This window comes from Lissotriton helveticus, chromosome 4_1, assembly GCF_964261635.1.
Source record: "Lissotriton helveticus chromosome 4_1, aLisHel1.1, whole genome shotgun sequence".
Taxonomy (NCBI): Eukaryota; Metazoa; Chordata; class Amphibia; order Caudata; family Salamandridae; genus Lissotriton; species Lissotriton helveticus.
This window is the reverse complement of record NC_136063.1, coordinates 1,727,742,532-1,727,757,863: the sequence shown is the minus strand read 5'-3', so window position 1 is coordinate 1,727,757,863 and position 15,332 is coordinate 1,727,742,532. Positions and strand designations below refer to the sequence as shown.

The 15,332-nt window shown below is 43.9% G+C and overlaps 1 protein-coding gene across 1 annotated transcript in view; it reads right to left on the bottom strand.

Moving 5' to 3' along the window:
* SLC25A53 (solute carrier family 25 member 53) overlaps positions 1-7,878 on the bottom strand; it is a 209,849-nt gene extending 201,971 nt beyond the window's left edge. Inside the window, exon 1 of the mRNA XM_078685903.1 lies at positions 7,837-7,878. The gene's annotated coding sequence lies outside the window, so the exon portion shown is untranslated. The remainder of the gene's footprint in view (positions 1-7,836) is intronic.
* Between the last annotated feature and the right edge of the window lie 7,454 nt (positions 7,879-15,332).

Genomic DNA, 15,332 nt, shown 5'->3' with positions numbered 1-15,332 from the left:
TACTAACTTTGGGACGCTTCATTGAGGGAAAATATGCTAAAATGGACACAGCAAGTCAGAAAATCAACTTGATCCTCAAACCACACACATCTTCACACGTCGAGAAAAGAGAACTTTCTTCAGTCAACTTCACAGCCAATCCTATACCGGGTGGGGTAGCATGGGACAACACTGACTATGAAATTTATGGTCCGGTTGAAATCCTGAAATATCCACACCAAATTAAGATCTCGTTGAGTGACTTTGTAAAACCAAGCTCATTTGCTGATGATTGGGACTTTGAAAGTATAAATAATATGATGTCTGACTTAGTGATGTCTGCTAAATTTACCAAACATGATTATTTGCAGGGTTCGACAAATTATGATAGTATGTACTGTTATAACCACTATGGTAACCATTTTCTACATAGATCTGCACAACCTAGACATGTTTTAAATTATAATCAATGGGAACATTGTGCAACCCCTCCAAAAGGAAGCTCAAGAACCATTTATGACAAATATTCATACTTTTCAGGTTTTAACACAAGTAATGCTGAAACATTTTATTTCAAATTGTCAAATAAGACAGGGACAAAGACCATGATAACAAACACGAAATTGATATATTCAGACTCATTCTTTGAACAAATGAATACTTTTGGTTTTGATTATTGGGACAAAAATGTTGAAGTAAAGAGTGTTTGGGGTACAAAAGAATGGCAGGTACAGGGTATAGAATCTTTGTTTAGAGCCTGCATGATCCCAGAACAAATTATATTTTTAAATGACACTGTTCAACAAACTAGCTGTCTTGGCCTAGCCAAAATCAAAGACTTAAATAAACCGTCTATTCCAAAACCAACAATGAACAGCAATAGCTCTACAGATGAAGAGATAGACGTAAATTATGTATTAAACCAAAACAGAACACATCCTGATTGGAAAAAGTGGTTGATCTGGCCCACAGATACTAATAACTGTCAAGACAGATTCCTGAACAAAACACAGGGGTTCAAAATGACCAGGCCAGACCCTAGATATTCCCAAAGACAACACCCAGGGATAATAACCACCTACAGTGTGGGCAAATTATGCCTTCAATGGCTACAAACTTCCACACTGGCAGAAATTAAGCAACACCTAACTTTACTTACTGATGGTGCTGACTTGCGTGATTTCATTATGGGACCGCGCAAACAGCGTCAGAAACGTTTCATAGCAGCCTCTGTATATGCAGCATACAACGAGGCCTGGAAGGTGACTCAAATTGAGACAGCAGAAAGTATACGGGAAATTGACCGTATTAATTTGGAAAAATCACTTTCTGTAGTGGACAATGGGTTAATGACTGTCCTCCAGAATGTTTTCTCTGGACAGCATTGTGTCTTCAGCAATTGACATATTATCGCAAGACTTACTGTTGTTACAACACGGTCAGTCCCAATTGCGTTCTATTGTACATCTTGGCTGGACGTTACAAAATCTGCGTTCAGGCTATGTGCCTTGGCGTTTAATCAACACAACGTCACTATTCAATATCTTTAACCTCACTGATAAACAAATCAGTATGGCACAAAAGGGTGCTGATTATACAATCCTGAGCATTGAGAAACTCGAGAGATTACCAGTGACAATGTCAGAACGACCTGTCAGTGAATGGATAATACATGGGATAATTAATATTCCAATATCTACCTTCAGGTTTCAATACTGCCAAAAATATATACAGGCTGGCATGTACGAAAAATTGGGAAAAGGGTACATTAAAACAACATGGAACTTGCCCTATTCACATGCATGTGTCAGTAATAAAGGACAGAAAGTGTTTCTTAGTGGCAATAATTGTGCGATGTCACTGAGCGGTACACTTCTGTGTAATGGAATTAGTTTGCATGGAGCCTGTGAAGGGAACTCAAATAACCTTTCATGTCACCAACTAGGCGCACCTGCAACAGAGATAGAACCATTCTTTCAAAGACTCCATAATGGGAGTTACGTTCTAATTGTGGACCGCAGATGTTGTAGTCTTATGCCCGGGACTCCTTATCTCGTAACTACGACTGCGAAGGTCAAGTGCTGTGGACGCTTATTGTTCCCCAACTCCCTTCCAGACAGGGAGGCAAGGGCATGGCCCAACTTGAAAATTACTTCTATTCGAATAGATACTTTAAGCAGAATGAAAACAGTGCTTCTTCAGACGCCGACCAGGCTCACGTCATCAAAAGAAACGTATGATCTCCTAGTCGCAAGGACGACTGCAGAGATTCACTCATTGTTATCAACTAATTCCCCCATACATTTCGCAGAAATCCTGAATGAAATCTTAAATATTTCTGATACCAGTGGAGTCTCAAGAGTATTTAAGACAGTATTTTCAATGGCATTAACACCATTCAAAGCCATACTGGGTATTTTTCTAGATTTCGTCCATTCGATTTTTGGCGGACTTCCCCTCATTTTGGGACTAATTGCAGGAATCCTATTCCTAGTCCTTATATTTCGTTATGGCAAACCATGTCACAGACAAAACACCTGCGACAAGGGAAGAAACAATCCTAGCCATTGGATACCGGAACCGGATATCAAAAATCCTGGGACTATCCCGGCTTAGAGACCTGAACATGACTTGGTTTCTTTCATTTCGACCAATGTGGCAACGATGTGTTTTACCTGTATTAAGGTGCTTGCTATGCGGAGAAGAATGCGTGTTGGACACCTGTCTGACGCTACAATCGGATGCGCCAATGGATGCAGAAACATTGTTGAGTCCAATAAAGGCTCATGCTTTGTGCTGCCCTCAACGGCTACCAATCCTGATGACGGCATTCGTGGAAGCTTCACCACTACGATTAAGGGGTAGTGAAGTTCAAGATGAAAGCAGCATTGATCAGGTACGACCTCCTGTCAGCAATTCTAATCAAAACGTCAATGGAGACAATCATGCGCACGAATGCATGGTTACATCTTTTTCCGAGTTAGTGGAACTCTCCCAGGAAGCTGTTGACAGCTTTTTCGACAGTCTAAATGATATGATGTTCTCACCAGAGCAGAAATAGAGACTTTTGAGCAAGCTCGCACACGGCGTTCCCTGAATTTGGCCTTCAACTAGAATAGCAAAATACCATGAACAATTTTCCCTCCAGTTCACGGACAGCAATTTTTTTTCAGCAGCCCCAAAATATTTTTACGAATTTTTCGGGACACTTACTTTCTGCTTAAAGTAAGAACTATTCTTAGAGAACTAAAATTTCTATTTTTAGATACTTTATAGACATTAGCTGCCCGCTGGTATGTTCATAATTATTTTATTCTGTGATGGAATGGTCTCGAACCTTTTTTCTGTATTAAGAGCCATTTCATGTGTAAATTCTCATATACAAATTAGTGATAATGTATAGATATGCGTGATTACTTTAGCATTATTTTACAGCTTGAGTGCATAAAATACATGTGACTGTTTTTTACGTATGTTTGATAATTTCAAAATGCATTTATGTATTTTGGGGTGGTAAGGTATACATGATACTCTACAGTATGTTTTCCTATGCATAGATTCGTAAATATGTCCATAGTTAGCGTGGAGTGGGTGTGATGTATTCCTATAGGTTCTGTATCGATCCCCCTATTCCTGACCCTATTCTGGTTAACACGTTAACTAGCAGCCATCCCATGAGGCAGAAAACCCCCATGATGCAGGAACCGTTATCTGATTAAGCCACACTACGGCACAGGAACGTGTTATCTGATTAGGTCATAACGCTTGCCATCTAATTAGACAAGCGATATTCCTCCAGCCCCTGATAAGGCATACGGAGTTCTCAAAACAAATCAAACCTATGACAACCTAGGAAAAACCCTGCGGCCATTGTTTTGATTTCACCGAGAACTTCAGCAAAAGAATGTGCTAATGACCAGGTCGTATGACATCCTTATTGACCTATCTATGTCCATCCTTACGTCAATCTCGGCACCTTAAAGGTATAAATATTACCGGTATTGCCCTATGCAAACACACGCGGTGGTGACGAGATCGGAGCAGCCAGACTTGCCGAAGCCCAGAGCAGAGCAGACCCCGCTGGCGCAGCCCCGCCTTCCTGACGCGCTGAGAACGAGACGCTGCTTTCTCCTGCCGAGAAATCCAGCTGCGGCGCTTCCGGGTAGCCCTCGCAGGCAGCCTGGAATATCGAGACCAGAGACGAGAGATACCATCCCTCATTCATCCTAGATTCCAGGTACAGAACTGAATAACCCCTTGCAGAGAATTCTTTAGTCAGTCACTTGGCAAAACAAACTTAACTTAAACTGCTACTTTCTACTCCCGCCCACGTATTAGGCTTAGGTCAGGTACATCTGGGGTAGGCGTAGTTAGAAACACCAGTTGAGTACGATTAGTCAAATGTATATGTGTATGTATCTATTTTATCCATTTTAAACCATCATATGGCTTAGAAACCATATCAATGTTTTTACAGTATTATTTTATACTTCTGCTTCTAATGTATGCACTTTACTTAACCATAAGTATTGCAATAATATCGATCCATTTCTCTTGTATGAGAAAAGAGACTGATCAATAAATAACATCTTTTATTGAACACGCCCGTCTCTTCCTTTTCTCTACAATCTGGTGAGACTAAGCATGCACGTACTGACTGAGTAAAATAAGTCGTCTTTTGTTTTCACACGACTCTAGAGATACACTCTTGATTAGGGGAGAGCAAAGTTGTCATGTTCTATGGTTGTCAGAAACTAAATCCCTTCTTGTCTATCCAGGGAGGTTCAACTCCTCCTTGCCTATTCGAGAAAGTTTCTAGTGAACTCTGAGCTAGCTGGCAAACCCAAAACTTTAAGTCTAATATCGACAGTAGTAGACCTAGTTAACGTCTGGTCTAGGCCTATACTATTGAAGGTATTATTCCAATGCGCAGAGCCTATTGGGATAATAGGAACTACACTACACTTTGAACCCTCCTCGTCCTTCCGCCTCTGATACCATAGCCTCCCCTTTGCATCCTCAAAGGCTTTCTCCTCAACCTACTGCTCAGAACCCTGACACTATCTTTGCCAATCCTACCCCACCTTTTGATCCCATAACTGTGCTCAAGCAGGGGGCCATCTCCCCGTGCAAGCGCTGTGAGGAGAAGGGGCATCTCCCTTCATCTTAATCTGTGTTGGTACCTGACTGTGACAGCCTTCTCCTGATTGAGGAGAAACTGGCTGAACTGAAGCTGGACCTCCTTACTGTAAAGTATAACCTCATGACCCTCCTTAACTGCTCATTGAAGAATGAGAAGTTGTGCAAACTCCCCCCCCTCCCCAGGACTGAACTTCCTACTCCTCCAGCAAGTACTATAAGTGGTGGAATGGAGTGGTCCTCCGGAACTTACCCTAGCAACCTATGCTGGCCCTCGCGACCCCTTCCCAACCTCCAATGTGGACCACTTAGGTTCCAGCCTCAGATGACTATGCAGTCTCTCCTAGAAGCATACCCACTATCTCATCTGATCCAGATGGAGAACCTAGCATTAACTTTAGATCCATGAATAAGGATAACTTACTTCAGGTCACCACATCTCATCTAGTTGAAGCAACCACAAACTCTCATATAAAAGTGATGCTTTTCAACTGCAGATCAGCAGTGACACACACAGCGGATATCTCCGAACTCTTCCTATCACAATAATTGGACCTCCTGATTCTTATGGAAACGTGGCTTAATGAATCCTTCTCCCCAATACTCGACATCCTAATTCCTCCCGGCTTGCTTGAATCCAGTGGCAAAGTGAGCAAGGGACTCACGTCTGAGCATACCCTGCCTACGTATGGCGAACAAAGTGGTACAAAAGGGGATTCAAGCAAGCCGGGCTGAAGACGGCTGAAATGCCAGAAACCGGTCCTCGGAAGCTTGTTTCCGGTCCAGGGAAGGCATGGCTTGGCAGTTGGGGCTGGAATGTTCCCATGAGGCACAGGGTCAGACTGATTTGCATATGGCCATGTCTGAACTGGGGTGGCAGAGGGGATAAAGAACGGTGGTGGATTAAACTCAGATCTGTTGACTGGGTGTGAGTGTTTGATTGGTTCAGATGCTCCGTCCATCACCACCCCCTTTTGTACGAAGATGTGTGCCAGCATTGGGAAGATGTTTTCGGGCAGCAGCTGTGTACAACCGGAGCAGGGCCAGCAGGACTTTTGAGACTTTCATGAACTCTAAATATTAGTGCAACAGCAAGCTGATCTTTAACGGCCAAAGTAAGAACTTGGGGACAGTTGTATGTCAGCTGTTAATGGTCGCAAATGGAAAATCCGTCCGTTTGTGACCACTAAATAACCTTCTCACATGTACTAACCCTGTTTTGCAAGTCCATAAACTATTACCGACTCACAAAATAGGATTCTTGAGTCACTGTTAGGAAAGGGTGTGACAAGGCCACCCTAATAGTGAGGCACAGGCGGATGTATGATTGTTTTGAGACAAGAATGCAGTCGCAAAACAATCACAGTTTACCATCTACTTGAAGTAGGTAGTAAGCCAGTTTCAAACAGAAAAGGGTCCACAGTGGAGCCATTCCCCTTTGTGAATGGTAGTGAATCCATTTTCATGTCTCGGTTTGCGTAGGTTGCGCTTGCACAGTCACGCTGGCGAGATTTTATGGTTTTAGTTGACTTTCACTAGCGGGCTTTAAGCCCCGCCCCTCTTTTCCATTTGCTGGCGTCACCGTTTGGGGTAATCGGTGGCCAGCCATTGGAAAAGAGCATACTCTGACGTACACTTTTCTCTTTGACATCTGTCCCATTCGGACGGACTTCCCCGACTTACTGCTGGCGTAAAAGGTTTGTTATCTTCTTTATGGGTCCAAACAGATGGCCCCATAAAGAAGATAAGAAACCTTTTATGCCAGCAGTAAGTCGGGGAAGTCTGTCCGAATGGGACGGACTACAAAGAGAAAAGGCTGTGTCATGGCGAGCGCTTGTTCTACGCCGACAGCCCTTAAAGGCCTTCCGACGAAGCAAGTCCCTTTTCCATTTCTTTGCTTCAAAGAGCTGTTGTCTCTGGTGACCTCGTGACGCAGGGTGTTTACCTCAGCAATCAAAAACAAACAGGGAGAATAGGGTCAAAGGGAAAAAGTTTAAAGACCTACTACTGGTTCGCTTCCCCAGTAACAACAATTGAATAACACACAAGAACCTGGGAGGTCTATAAGCCGAGCAAATCGCTGGCAAAACTGGCAGGTCTATATCTATGTCAGTTGGTGCTGCAGTCACCATGTAACAATGTATAAAGAGAAAGAGGAGAAAACAAGGGAGTAGTGATATCTAGTAATCAATTGGAAAACTGATCAAACCAGATCCAGTACGTGTGTATTTTGTGGATAACCATCAAACAAACCAAATGATCAGTCCTATCACTTGGTCGTCCACACTGTGACCTGGCGGGTCCTTAGATCATCTAGACCACATGCCACACAGTCGTAGTAGGTACTGGATGCGGTCCACAGTGTACTTCCAATTGTTGGTCTGATTGTGATGGTCAGTAGAGAGTGGTGAAAATACAGTGCAACATACAAAAAAGTGGTGAGTCTAAAATAGGATGATATGTCTAAACAAATACTTTAATAGAAATCAGGCACATCCCCTAATTAAAAGATAGGAACAACGCAAACGACAGTATGGAACAAATGACTGTCGCAATTAGGGCCAACATGTTTCTGCCTACCGGGCAACAAGTCCCTTGGCTTTCGTCAGGGCCACTGCTCTAAGAAGTTGCTACTGTTGTAAGTGTTGAAAACAATAATATATCTGATAAATCAGTGAAAAAGAATGCAAGAGTAGGGACGATACAACCTGTACTTACAGTTGTTTACTCATCCTCCTTGTCAGTAAGTGCTCAACGCGATCTAGAAAAACATGTGTTACACTCAAATTAGTGACACAGCTTATCACACTCGAGCTCTCATCTTCTCTTACATTTACGGAAAACCATACGACAAAAGAATATGTTAAAAATATTGTTTGCTCACCAAACATGACAGGGGACTGGACCTCACCTCACCTGGACCGTGCTCAGGTATACGAGGCCCCGCACTGTGGAACAGATAGATGCGGACAGGGAAAGGCATCAAAAACACAATACTTAATGTAGAGTCTAAAAATGTCTAACTTTATACCCTGTAGCAATACGTCACATCTACCCAAACATAAACTTAATGATGGGATAACACCCTAGGAATACAGCAGGTACCCATTAGACAAGTGTAGAATAATTGACTATCATGTTGATAATATCATGTTTATCATACATGACTTATCATGTTGATAATATGTAATCCACTATAAGACAGTACAAAATGAACTGGATAAAGGCTGCTAAATGGCAAGAGTCATGCAGTCCTTCACAGATGTAAAATAAATGCTGATGGTATGAAAACTACTATTAGACAGTACAAATGATCTAAATTATGGCTTCTAAGTTGCCAGAAAATGGCAGGAATGGTGCAGTCCTGCATAGTAATCTACTTATACCAGCCTACCCAACACACAACAACAGATGCTGAGATTACCTCTCCGTCGGTGCCACCAAACTCGCCTGAGGCTTGGGGGAGGCACCGAAACGGAAGAGGTGTGGAGTTAAATGATGTAACAGCATAGGGAACTACTTTTCCTTTGTGTCGGGACTGGTCCTACACGTCTTTAATCTGTATTAAAACTGTGTTTAAAGTCCATGATAGTGATTCTTTTTTGATGCAAACCCCTCGAGCTAACCACATAGCGGCAAAAATATTCCAAAGGATACCGCATCTCGTTATGGAGCCTGCGTGGCCATCCGCACTGTCATATAAACGCCGGGCACCCGTATCCATCCGCGGAACTACAGAATGACGTCAAAACGTCCATTACTGTAGTTCCGGCGGCGCGAGTGCTCCGGACAACAAACCTTACGTTCATGAACTATCAACAACTAGTAGATTGTTGATGCTAAGAGGACAACATTTGATGTTAACTATGTAGCAAATAGTGCCATTGCAGTTACTCAAGGTGATAGTAATAGAAGGGTGAAAGGGGAAAATCACAAGAACTACAAAATGACCTCGAATCGGCCATTATAGTAGTTCAGAACATGTATATGGTAGAGTAATGGATATATTGCTCCTGTGGGATTAAAATATACACGGACTTAGACTTGATCAGACAAAGCACCATTCAGAGGTACTATATATGTCTCAGAAGGCCTGGCAATATCATAGCACTTAGAAGAGCCACAGGTGTAAATCTAATACTGTAAATAAAGTTGGATGAATTACACAAGGAACATAGGGGCATATTATCAAGTAAGGGCGTTACATTATCGCTGCTTTTATCGGCAGGAAACGGCCGATAAAGCGGCGATAATGGGCTTGATAATATGCTCTATGAATTCCAATCGAAGCCCATGTTAGATGTGAAGACATCTAACATGGGCTTCGATTGGAATTCATAGAGCATATTATCAAGCCCATTATCGCCACTTTATCGGCCGTTTCCTGCCGATAAAAGCGGCGATAATGTAACGCCCTTACTTGATAATATGCCCCATAGTGTATTTACCTCAGGTCCCAGTGATGGAGCCCCGGGCGCACGTAAGCAAATGACCGTGCACGTAAAGGCTGTTTCCCGAGACTCCTAACGCTAAAGCGCCTGCAGAATCTTCCGTTTGCAATGAGCGCTACAACATGTTCATTATTGCAGTGTGGTTTTTCATAAACCTGTATCCTCTTGCTACCGAATAGTAAATGGTAAGAGCACACCTTTGTATTTTAAATTAATAACTGCTTCAGACATACCTGAGAAAAGCAACGATTTAAGGAGACAGTCTCTATATATGATAAACATTTAAGTAAGCTTTTACCCAAAAATGCTAAGAAGGTTTGGATGTTTAAAATACAAGCAGTTATTTGCACGATCACCGTCACTGTCTAACAAATATTTGTATTTTTTGCATATTAAATTACATGTAGTTATTTACAATAACATTACGTGGTCTTGCAACGTTCTATTGAAATTAGCTTCCATACACAAATTGGTACTTACCAATACCTGGTGGCGGGACTGTATTTAAAACTCACCTCACAGATCTTCGTGTGCAGTGTACAGCGCCTCGCTCCTCAATGTCCTGCAGCAGAGGAAATGTCACTCGGTCTTCAAGGCGCTGTTGGACTCCTAGTAAGGACTGCGGCCACACAGAAAGGGGAAGGCGTGCCCTAGTCTCCCTTTGTCACGTTTTCCCCTTTCTTCTTACCTCCACAACCACACATTGTTACCTCGCCCTTGTCCTGTCTCCTCATCTACCGTGTTTCCTCCCGCCTCTCTTGTGCTCTTTTTCTCCCTAGTCTACCATGTCTTTCTCTACCGTCAGAAGCCTCTTCTTTTCACCATTTATTAGCTTAAATCGCCCGCTCCTTTGCCCGCGGTCCTTATTCCTATATTTTCAGCCCTGATTAACCCCCATCTATAACCTGGCATCTCCCTGCTTCCTTCACCCCCTGTGCAAACCCCTTCCCTCTCAGACAGCCACTACCTCGTGTGCGCCTCCTCCCCTCTTCCCTTACATTTACCCCTTCATCCCCTTCTCTCCTCCTCTTGCCTCTATTGTCCTCCCTCCCTCACACACATACTCTGCTCCTCGAGGTTGTCTTGGGGCACCCTGATGGTCCACCCGATCATGGGCTAAGATAGTAAGCGCCAGGTCGGGGCTCGGTTGCACCAGATGAACAATAAATATCCCACTTCGGCACTTCCAGGTGTTTCCCCAGAGTGTGTCACTTGTTTGTATACCAATCCCGTAGCTCCGATCTGCCAGCTCGGATCATACCATTCTGATGTGCGGGGTTCGTGGCACGTTTTAAGTATCCAAACACAGTGCCAGTTACAAACACGCAAAAATTGCCAAGTAATCCAAAGGAGGCAGCAAGTGATGTATATATGTGTTTGCCCACCGAGCTCGAACTCGTCGCCACCTGTAGTTTTTTTAGGTCTCTGGCGGCCTCGTGACGCAGGGTGTTTACCTCGGCACCCAGTGATGGAGCCCCGGGCGCACGTAAGCAAATGAGCTGTCAGCGCCTCCACGGTGTCCCAGATGCTTCTTCACAAGTAATTCTTTAACTACATTGGCTCTTGGAATTTTGCTCTGTGTATGTGTGGCTCTGTGTATGTGTGGCTCTGTGTGTGTGTGTGTGTGTGTGTGTGTGTGTGTGTGTGTGTGTGTGGGTGTGGGGGTGTGTGTGCGTGTGGATCTGTGTGTGTGGATCTGTGTCTGGCTCTGTGTGTGTGTGGCCCTGCGTGTGTTTGTGTGGCTCTGTGTGTGTATGTGTGGCTCTGTGTGTGTGTGGCTGTGTGTGTGTGTGTGGCTCTGTGTATGTGTGGCTCTGTGTGTGTGCATGTATGTGTGTGTGTGTGTGTGTTTGCGTGTGTGTGTGTGTGTGTGTGTGTGTGTTTGTGTGTGTGTGTGTGTGTGTGTGTGTGTGTTTGTGTGTGTGGCTCTGTGTGTGTGTGTGTGTGTGTGTGTGCAAATGCAATAGGTCTCACATTTGCAAGAGTTTAAGCTATTGGCATTGTAAATGACAATGCCATTTATTTATCTGTTTTCAAAACCAACCCATAAATAAAAAGTTTGTCATTTACAATTCCACTAGCTCTAACTTTTTCGAAGGCGAGACCTATTGCATTGTAAATGCTTGTTTAAGAGCAAGCAGTGGTCCCACAGACCACTGCCTATCCTATAGAAACGTTTCATATTTCTTTTTGAAACGCATCCCGTTTCCCTTTAAGGAAAACAGGTGCATTTAAAAAAAAAAGTTGCTTTATTTAACAGCTAACAAAGACGTGGTGGTCTGCTGTCCCCACCAGGCCACCATCCCAGTGTTATTGCCCATTCTCAATAGGTCACAAATTGCGACCTGCCTCATGAATATTGATGAGGCAGGTCAATTGCGCATCCCATTGGGAATTGCTAATATGTTCTGAGACTCATTAGTAGATTTCATTGTGTGAGTCTCTAATTGTGAGTTTCAGAAAATTGCAATTAGAGACTCGCAAAAATAAACGGTTGTACATCTGGCCCTTGGTGCGCAATAATAGAGGGGCACCTGTGCGTTCGCCTCAAGTAAACCACCAGGAACATGTTTGTTAGCATGGAGGAGGAAGGTGGAGGACCCAGAGGACACTGCTTAGGAAAGTGCTAGTGCGCTCACCATGCAAGTATTTAGTGTGTATTATTTAGTGTGCTGCATTATTGTTTGCATTTGTGATAAAAACTTCTGTTGTTACCAAATGTATAGGACTGGACAATCAGATTATTGGGGTCACTGATTATATTGAACATTTCGCCTTCTTTCTTACAAAAAGTAAGTATGGACTTGACCATCTGATTATAAAACTTTGAAACAAGCCATTGTCCTCCCCATGCTGAAGAAACTATCAGTGGACAGTTCGACACTCAGCAACTACAGACATATGTCTCTGCTTTCATACCTTGCCGAAGTCCTCGAGAAACTCATCAACAAATGCCTCACCAACCATCTCACAGCCAGGGCCAGACTTGTCTTTTCGGGCACAGGGCGTTTTTCCGGTGGGCCGGAAGGGTGGTAGCCATTTTTTTTTTACTTAAGTGGGTTTTGCAACAGGGCAGCAATATCGGCCCCCTGTAACAAAAGCAGCAGCAATGTTTCCCACTGCCTTTGCCTCCCATTTTTGCTGTATCTTTTTGTTGGTGTTTGGACTCTGTGCACTTTACCACTGCTAACGAGTGCTAAAGTGCATGTGTTTTCTCTGCTAAACTTAGTAACATTGGTATGTACATAATGGGCATATTTAACTTACTGGTAAGTCTTTCGGACAGTGGTATATACCCAGGACCTGAAAGTTAAATGCTGCTATTGGGACTGCAGCTCTGATTGTGCCACCCACACAAGTAGCCTTTTCAAACCTGTCTCGGCCTGCCATTGCAGGTCCTGTGTGTGCAGTTTACTGCCATTGCAAATTGGCATTTAAAACCACTTACCAAGCATCATACTCCCCTTTTAGTACACATCAGTCACCCCTAAGGTAGGCCCTATATAACCCTAAGGGCAGGGTGCTATGTAACTAAAAGGCAGGACATTAACTTTTATGCTTTACATGTTCTGGCAGTGACAAACAGTTACATCCACGTGTTACTGCTGTGAAGGCTACTACTCTCAAAGACTAGCTTTGGGGATGTCCTTATACTTCCTTAAGTGGTAATTTCTGATCAGAGAGGAGGAGCTTTATTATGTTTGGAATAGTAATGATAAATCCTCTTTAATGATACAGTTAGATTTATCACTATTATTTTAGAAATGCCACTTTTAGAAGTGGACATTTCTCTGCTCTTAATTTTGCCCTGTGTGCCTGCAGCCTGTCTCCAATCCACGTCTGACCTGGGTGACAGCTACACTTTGTGCATACGCTCTAGACAGCCACAACACAGGAAGCGCTGCGTGTGACAGACGATACATCGACATACTGATAGCCTCCTTGAGCAGGGAGCGGGAGAGGTGATTCACACTTGCATCTGAATAAGCTTTATCATGCCCTCACACAAAGGGCTGATTAACCCCCCTACTGCTAGTCTGGAGTGAGGGCTGTGCTGAAAGGGATCGTAGTGCACTTCAGAAGACTCTTTTGAAATCACACCCTACATCAAAGGCACCTTTGAGTATAAGTCTGAGGGCTCTGACCCTATCAAAAGAGTACACTATTGGACATGGAAGAAACTATGCTGGATTAAAGGTTGCTGTGCTGAAGGATTGCCATATTGCTTCGTTTGACTGTTCCAACGAACACACAAGAGTGAGTCCAACGGCTTGCACGCTCACGCCCTGTTCTCTCATGATGTCTCAGAGACATCAAAGACCTCGCATCACCCATAGCTGCATCTGTGAAGCTGACAACCCTGCCTGACGTAGACCCTGAACCTGCCTTGTCACGCTGTGAGTGCTCCAAGGACTTGCGCTCCTCCCTAAACATAGTGCGGTGCACCCTAATTTGCCGCTGCTTGCTTTAAGTGCTCTGGAACTTTGCACTATTCAGTATATCCTGCATGGTACGCTCTGAGGTTTATCCTTTGGGATGAATCTCATTTCTCCACTGGGAAATTGTTTGTCTGTCCTTTTGCTAACAGGCACTCTTGATTTTTAAATTTTCCCTGATTGGCATCTTTGATTTTTCCAAAAGTCTTTTTTCCCCATATTCAACATTTCTACAATTTCTGTGGTCCTTCCTGGCAAAGTGGAATTTGAGCTGGCCAACCTGGAACAGTGAAACAGCTCAAGGGGTTCTGCCAGGTGTGAGGGAGGTTTTACAAAAAAGGCTGCGCTACGGAGAGCCTCAAGTGCATGGGTGGAGCCCCACCCACACAAAGAGGAGGAGGAGGAGGAGGAGGATTTGGAGCAGGAACAAAATTGAGTTCTTTCCTTGTAGCCTCATCACATCATTGGGGGTAACATGCTTACAGGACTGAAAGGCCGCTCTAGAGCAGGCAGAAGTGTTTCATCCAGGAACCTGTCCTCAGAGGAGCTGGAGGACAGGCGGGAGAAGATAAAATTGAGATTGGAGCTTACCAAGATTGAACAGGAGCAGGCTCTGGCCAGAATTGAAAACGAGAAGCCCATGCCAAGCTATCAATGGAACAGGAGCTTGCTAGATTGAAGAAAGAGCATGTCCTTGAGGAATAGAGGCTGGCCATGGAGGAAAGGAAGATGGCCCATGAGCTCAGCCTCAAAGAGCTAGATGTCAGAGCCCTTGAAGTGGAGGCCAGCAACAACAACAATGGTGGCGGCATACCTGCAGTGTCCTCACATGAGCCCAGAGTTCACCTTCTAAAGAATGTGGTGCCCAATTTCAGTGTGGGGGATGATGTAGATGAATGGTTGGCAGCGTATGAAGTGTCTTTGGAGGTACAAGCCCCCATTTGGGAGGGACACACTCCTTACACTAGAGGTGAAAGACCAGGAAAACTACCCTGCCAGGGAGGCAATTGTACTCAGAACATTTGGTTTGACACCTGAAATGTACAGGCAATGGTTCAGGGGTAGTCTCAAGCTCACCACACAAACGTGGGCATATTTTCTGGATTATGAGAGCAAAGCTCTGAAGAGCTGGGTGATGGGTTACAAAGTTGAAAACTATGAAGGGTTGTATAGTTTGTTCTTAAAGGAGTAGTTCCTTGATGGTTGTTCTATGGAGCTGCACCAATATCTAGTGGATAGCAAGCTGACTGACTCCAGGAAGCTTGTTGGCCAGGCGGACACCTGGGCAGCATCAGAGTGTCCAAAAAGTATCTGGTGGGTCCTCCTG